This window comes from Trachemys scripta, chromosome 2 (assembly GCF_013100865.1).
Source record: "Trachemys scripta elegans isolate TJP31775 chromosome 2, CAS_Tse_1.0, whole genome shotgun sequence".
Lineage (NCBI taxonomy): Eukaryota > Metazoa > Chordata > Testudines > Emydidae > Trachemys > Trachemys scripta.
In genome coordinates this window covers 101097927-101103507 of record NC_048299.1, presented here as the reverse complement: position 1 = coordinate 101103507, position 5581 = coordinate 101097927, and the positions used below count along the sequence as shown (strand labels likewise).

Sequence of the window (5581 nt, the reverse complement as noted above, 5' to 3'; positions counted from 1 at the left end):
CCCCCCCCACCTGTACTCTGACTGCCCAAAACCTTACACCCCCAACCCCCAGACAGCCCCCCCCGAACTCCTGACCCATCCAACCCTCCCCCTGCTCCCTGTCTCTTGACTACCCCCTCCAGTACCTCCCTGCCACTTCTCTGACCCCCAGCCCCCTTACCGTGCTGCAGAGCAGCGCGCTCAGCAGCGCGGGGAGGGAGCAGGAGTAGGGTTGGAGCTCCAGACTGCCGGAGGCCCGAGGCGAACAGCTGGCCAGCGATCTGCGAATGCAGGGGGGGGGGAGAGAGAGGAGGGGAGTGGTCTCAAGTTGCAGAGGAGAGGAGGGGGGAAGTGGAGGAAGGGCTCAGGCTGCCGGAGCCCCGTGCGAGTGGCACGATCCGTCCGCCTGCCCTGTAAGCCGCGCACACTCTGCATGGGGGGGGAAATCCGGACATTGACAAATTCCCCCTGGATGCTATTTTTAACTCAAAAAAGCCGGACGTGTCCGGGGGAATCCGGACAAATGGTAACCCTAAGATTGCTTTGTTGCAGTGCAAAGTCCCTGCATGAGTTGATGAAGTTTCTCTCTGCTGTGGTCTGGGAGGCACCAAGGCTGATTTTGCTTATTGAATTTGGCTTCCACATAGGCGATAAGACTTTTGGATTGGCTCAAGACTTCATGGTCACCCTATGGGGTTATCTAAGGTGACTGAAGGCTCAATCCATACTCTGGATTTGATGTTTGAGTTAGGATGAGAGATTGGAGGGTTAGCTATTATTCCCATGTCATGAACTGATCATTACCTCCTGTGGCTTGAGGTGAGGACCAGTCTCTTCTGTATGGACAGAAGACCTGTTCTGAGGGCCCTCCCTGAGAAACTCGTGGAACTGGAGGGCATTGAGAGGGCTCTGCGAGAGAATATTTTTTAACCACTCTATATTGTTTCAGTAGGAGTGTATAAATATTTTTTGTCCTTGACTACTAATTGTGCACAATGTTTCACAGAGCTTCCTTAGCAGCTGACTGGTCATATCCACTGATGCAGAGGTGAGGAAGTGGGTCCATGGACATGCCTCCTTCTCACACATTTTAGGGTGCCATTTAGAAGAGCACAGAACTGTATTGTCATCAGCACCACTGGCCACAAAAGCGTCCAGAGCTTTATTGCACTCTCCTCATCCATGTGCACATCCACAATGGGGCCAGCCAAAATCTGGCTCTGTTTATTTTATAGCTCCCCCTATTGTCTCTCTCCTCATCTCAAAAACCAGTATGTTTGACATGCAAAACAGTTTGAAATCTGAATATGCAGGAGGTGAGCTTGGTCTTTTCTCCAACACCACTATTACTGATGCTCAGACACAGGCAGGAATGGGAGCATTTAAAATAAGTAGGAAGAAATGGCTCATTGTGTGTCTCGGATTCCTCAGGATCATTAAGGGAGTGGGAGTTGGGAGTAGGCTGAAAGGAGCAGTGGCCATCTGTGATAACAGGGTGAGACTTACACTATGAGTTTAGGTCGAATTTAGCAGCTTTAAATCGAATTAACCCTGCACCCGTCCACACAACGAAGCCATTTACTTCAACATAAATGGCTCCTGATGAGGGGAGTAGTGGTGAAATCAACATTGCTGGTTTGAATTAGGGTTAGTGTGGACGCAATTTGACGGTATTGGCCTCCTTGAGCTATCCCACAGTGCACTGTTGTGACCACTCTGGACAGCAATCTGAACTCAGATGCACTGGCCAGGTAGACAGGAAAAGCCCCGCAAACTTTTGAATTTAATTTCCTGTTCGCCCAGAGTGGAGAGCACAGATGACCATGCAGAGCTCATCAGCAAAGGTAACCATGCAGTCCGAGAATTGAAAAAGAGCTCCAGCATGGACCATATGGGAGGTACTGGATCGGATCACTGTATGGGGAGATGATTCCATGCTAGCAGAACTACGTTCCAAAAGACATAATGCCAAAACATTTGAAAAAATCTCCAAGGGCATGATGGAGAGAGGCCACAACAGGGACTCATATCAGTGCTGCGTGAAAGTTAAGGAGCTCAGACAAGCATACAAGAAAACCAAAGAAGCAAGGTTGGAAGGTCCGGGGCAGTGCCGCGGACATGCCGCTTCTACGCTGAGCTGCATGCAATTCTAGGGGGGGCCGCCACCACTACTCCAGCCCTGACCTGGATAAGGGGTTACTCTCAGCCAGGCCTGAGGATTTTGCGGACGGGGAAGATGAGGAGGAGGAGGAGGTGGACGAGCTTGTGGAGAGCACACAGCACACCGTTCTCCGCAACAGCCAGGATCTTTTTCTCAGCCTGACTGAAGTAGCCTCCCAACCCTCCCAAGGCAATATCCCAGACCATTAAGCCATAGATGGGAACTCTGGTGAGTGTACTTTTGTAAATATAAAACATGGTTTAAAAACAAGTGTTTTTTAATGATTAATTTGCCCTGAGGACTTGGGATGCATTTGTGGCCAGTACAACTACTGGAGAAGTCTGTTAACGTGTCTGGGGACGGAGTGGAAATCCTCCAGGAACATCTCCATGAAGCTCTCCTGGAGGTACTCTGAAAGCCTTTCCACAAGGTTTCTGGGCAGGGCAGCCTTATTCCATCCTCCATGGTAGGACACTTTACCACCCCATGCTAATAGCAAGTAATCTGGTATCATTGCATGACAAAGCCTGGCAGCGTATGGTCCTGGTGTTTGCTGGCATTCAAGCAACGTCCATTCTTTATCTCACTTTGTTATCCTCAGGAGAGTGATATCGTTCATGGTAACCTGGTTGAAATACAGGAATTTAATTAAGGGGACAGAAGTGGCCGTTCCTACTGAGCTGTTTGCCTGTGGCTGAAAAGAAATCCTTCCCTGCAGTTAGCCAAGTGGTTGGGGGGTGGCCATTGGTGCTGAGCTGTTCGCGTTTGGCTAGCAGGGATCTTCCACAGTATCAAAGTACAAGAAAGCTGCCAATGAACATGAGGACAGGAGGGATGAACGTGAGGACAGGAGGGATGCTCGAGATCAGAGGTGTTGGCAGGAAGATAGGAAAAGGCAGCAGGAAGATCAGAGGAGGCAGGATGCAATGCTAGGGCTGCTGCGTGATCAAACGGACATGCTCTGGTGTCTGGTGGAGCTTCAGGAATGGCAGCAGGATCACAGAGTGCCGCTGCAGTCCCTGTATAACCGCCCTCCCCAAGTTCCATAGCCTCTTCACCAAGATGCCCAAGAACGCAGTGGGGGAGGCTCCGAGCTCCCTGCCACTCCACCCCAGTGGACAGCCCAAGCAAAAGGCTGTCATTCAACAACTTTTGAAGTGGCCTTTTCCTTCTCTCCTCCCCTCCTCCCAAACCCCACCCAGGCTACCTTGTCAGTTCTCTCACTATGTTTATAATCAATTAATAAAGAATACATGATTTTTAAACGATAGTGACTTTATTTCCTTTAAAAGCAAGCTGTGATCGAAGGGGGGAGGGTGGGTTGCATACAGGGAATGAGTCAATCAAGGGGGCGGGTTTTCAGCAAGGAGAAACAAACAGAACTTTCACACCATAGCCTGGCCAGTCATGAAATTGGTTTTCAAAGCTTCTCTGATGTACAGCGCTTCCTGGTGTGCTCTTCTAATCGCCCTGGTGTCTGGCTGCGCGTAATCAGCAGCCAGGGGATTTGCCTCAACCTCCCACCCTGCCATAAAGGTCTCCCCCTTACTCTCACAGAGATTGTGGAGCACACAGCAAGCAGCAATAACAATGGGAATATTGGTTTGGCTGAGGTCTGAGCGAGTCAGTAAAGTGCGCCAACGACCCTTTAAACATCCAAATGCACATTCTACCACCATTCTGCACTTGCTCAACCTGTAGTTGAACAGCTCCTGACTACTGTCCAGGCTGCCTGTGTATGGCCATGAGCCATGGCATTAAGGGGTAGGCTGGGTCCCCAAGGATAACTATAGGCATTTCAACATCCCCAACTGTTATTTTCTGGTCTGGGAAGTAAATCCCTTGCTGCAGCCGTTTAAACAGACTAGTTTTCCTGAAGACGTGAGTGTCATGAACCCTTCCTGGCCATCCCACGTTGATGTTGGTGAATCATCCCTTGTGATCCACCAGTGCTTACAGCACCATTGAAAAGTACCCCTTGCGGTTTATGTACTGGCTGCTCTGGTGCTCCTGTGCCAAGATAGGGATATGGGTTCCATCTATCGCCACACCACAGTTAGGGAATCCCATTGCAGCAAAGCCATATACTATGACCTGCACATTTCCTAGAGTCACTACCTTTGGTAGCAGCAGTTCAGTGATTGCTTTGGCTATTTGCATCACAGCAGCCCCCACAGTAGATTTGCCCACTGCAAATTGATTCCTGACTGACTGGTAGCTGTCTGGCGTTGCAAGCTTCCACAGGGCTATCGCAACTCGCTTCTCAACTGTGAGGGCTGCTCTCATCTTGGTATTCTGGCACTTCAGGGCAGGGGAAAGCAAGTCACAAAGTTCCATGAAATTGCCCTTACGCATGCGAAAGTTTCGCAGCCACTGGGAATCGTCCCACACCTGCAACACTATGCAGCTCCACCAGTCTGTGCTTGTTTCCCGGGCCCAGAATCGGCATTCCACGGCTAGAACCTGCCCCAGTAACACCATGATCTCCAAAGCGCCGGGGCCACGGTTTGAGAGAATTCTGTATCCATGTCCTCATCACTCTCGTCGCCGCACTGCCATCGCCACCTCCTCCTCAGATTCTGGTTCAGCATAAACTTCATGATAATGCGCGAGGTGTTTACAATGTACCCAGAACCACCCGTGACAATGTTTTTTGCCCCATCAGGCATTGGGATCTCAACCCAGAATTCCAATGGGTGGGGGAGACTGCGGGAAATAGGGGATAGCTATGGGATAGCTACCCACAGTGCAACACTCTGGAAGTCGACGTTAGCCTCAGTACATGGACGCACGCCGCCGAATTAATGTGCTTAATGTGGCCGCATGCACTCGAGTTTATACACTCTGTTGCCAATAATCAAATTTTGTAAAATCGGAGTAATCACGTAGTGTAGACATACCCTTAAGGTGGCCAGGTGTTTAGGCTCCTAACTTCCATCGATTTCAGTATCTGTGAGGATCGGGGCCCTCATGTCTCTGTGCCAATGTTCCCCCATCCACCCTTTCAGTTCAGGGACTGTCTCTCACTATGTGTCTGTACACCAAGAACACCAGAGCTCTGTTCTTAGCTGGAGTTTCCAGGTGCTACTATAATGCTATAGCAGCACAGCCCTTGTGAAACACTAACATGCGCCAGGCAGAGCGCAGGGATTGGAATGCTGTACAGCTATTGGAGAAACCACAGTTCAATCATTATCTAAAGCAGAACCCTTCAGCCTCTCAAGTGCAGGGATTTGCATAATTGAGAAATAAACATATAATTAAATATAATTTTATGAAGCCAATAAAAAGCCAGGGACACTGTATGGCTAATGATCCACAAATCTTATAATCGGACAACATATTGATCTGTGGACTCTGATTTGCTACAGTCCTCAGCATGCTTCATCCACACCTGGCCACCTCAGCTTCTCACTCTCCTCCCACACTGTCACCCCCACA

General features: G+C 49.8%; 1 long non-coding RNA gene across 5 annotated transcripts in view; it reads left to right on the top strand.

The window, feature by feature from the left end:
* The window catches only part of LOC117872657, an 83651-nt gene extending 81962 nt beyond the window's left edge, over nt 1-1689 (top strand). For 4 of the 5 annotated variants that reach the window (XR_004644549.1, XR_004644548.1, XR_004644550.1 and 1 more), the window contains one exon: nt 532-1689. This is a non-coding gene — a long non-coding RNA (uncharacterized LOC117872657). The remainder of the gene's footprint in view (nt 1-531) is intronic. The other variant, XR_004644547.1, reaches the window with a different exon arrangement.
* The last annotated feature ends 3892 nt before the right edge of the window (nt 1690-5581 follow it).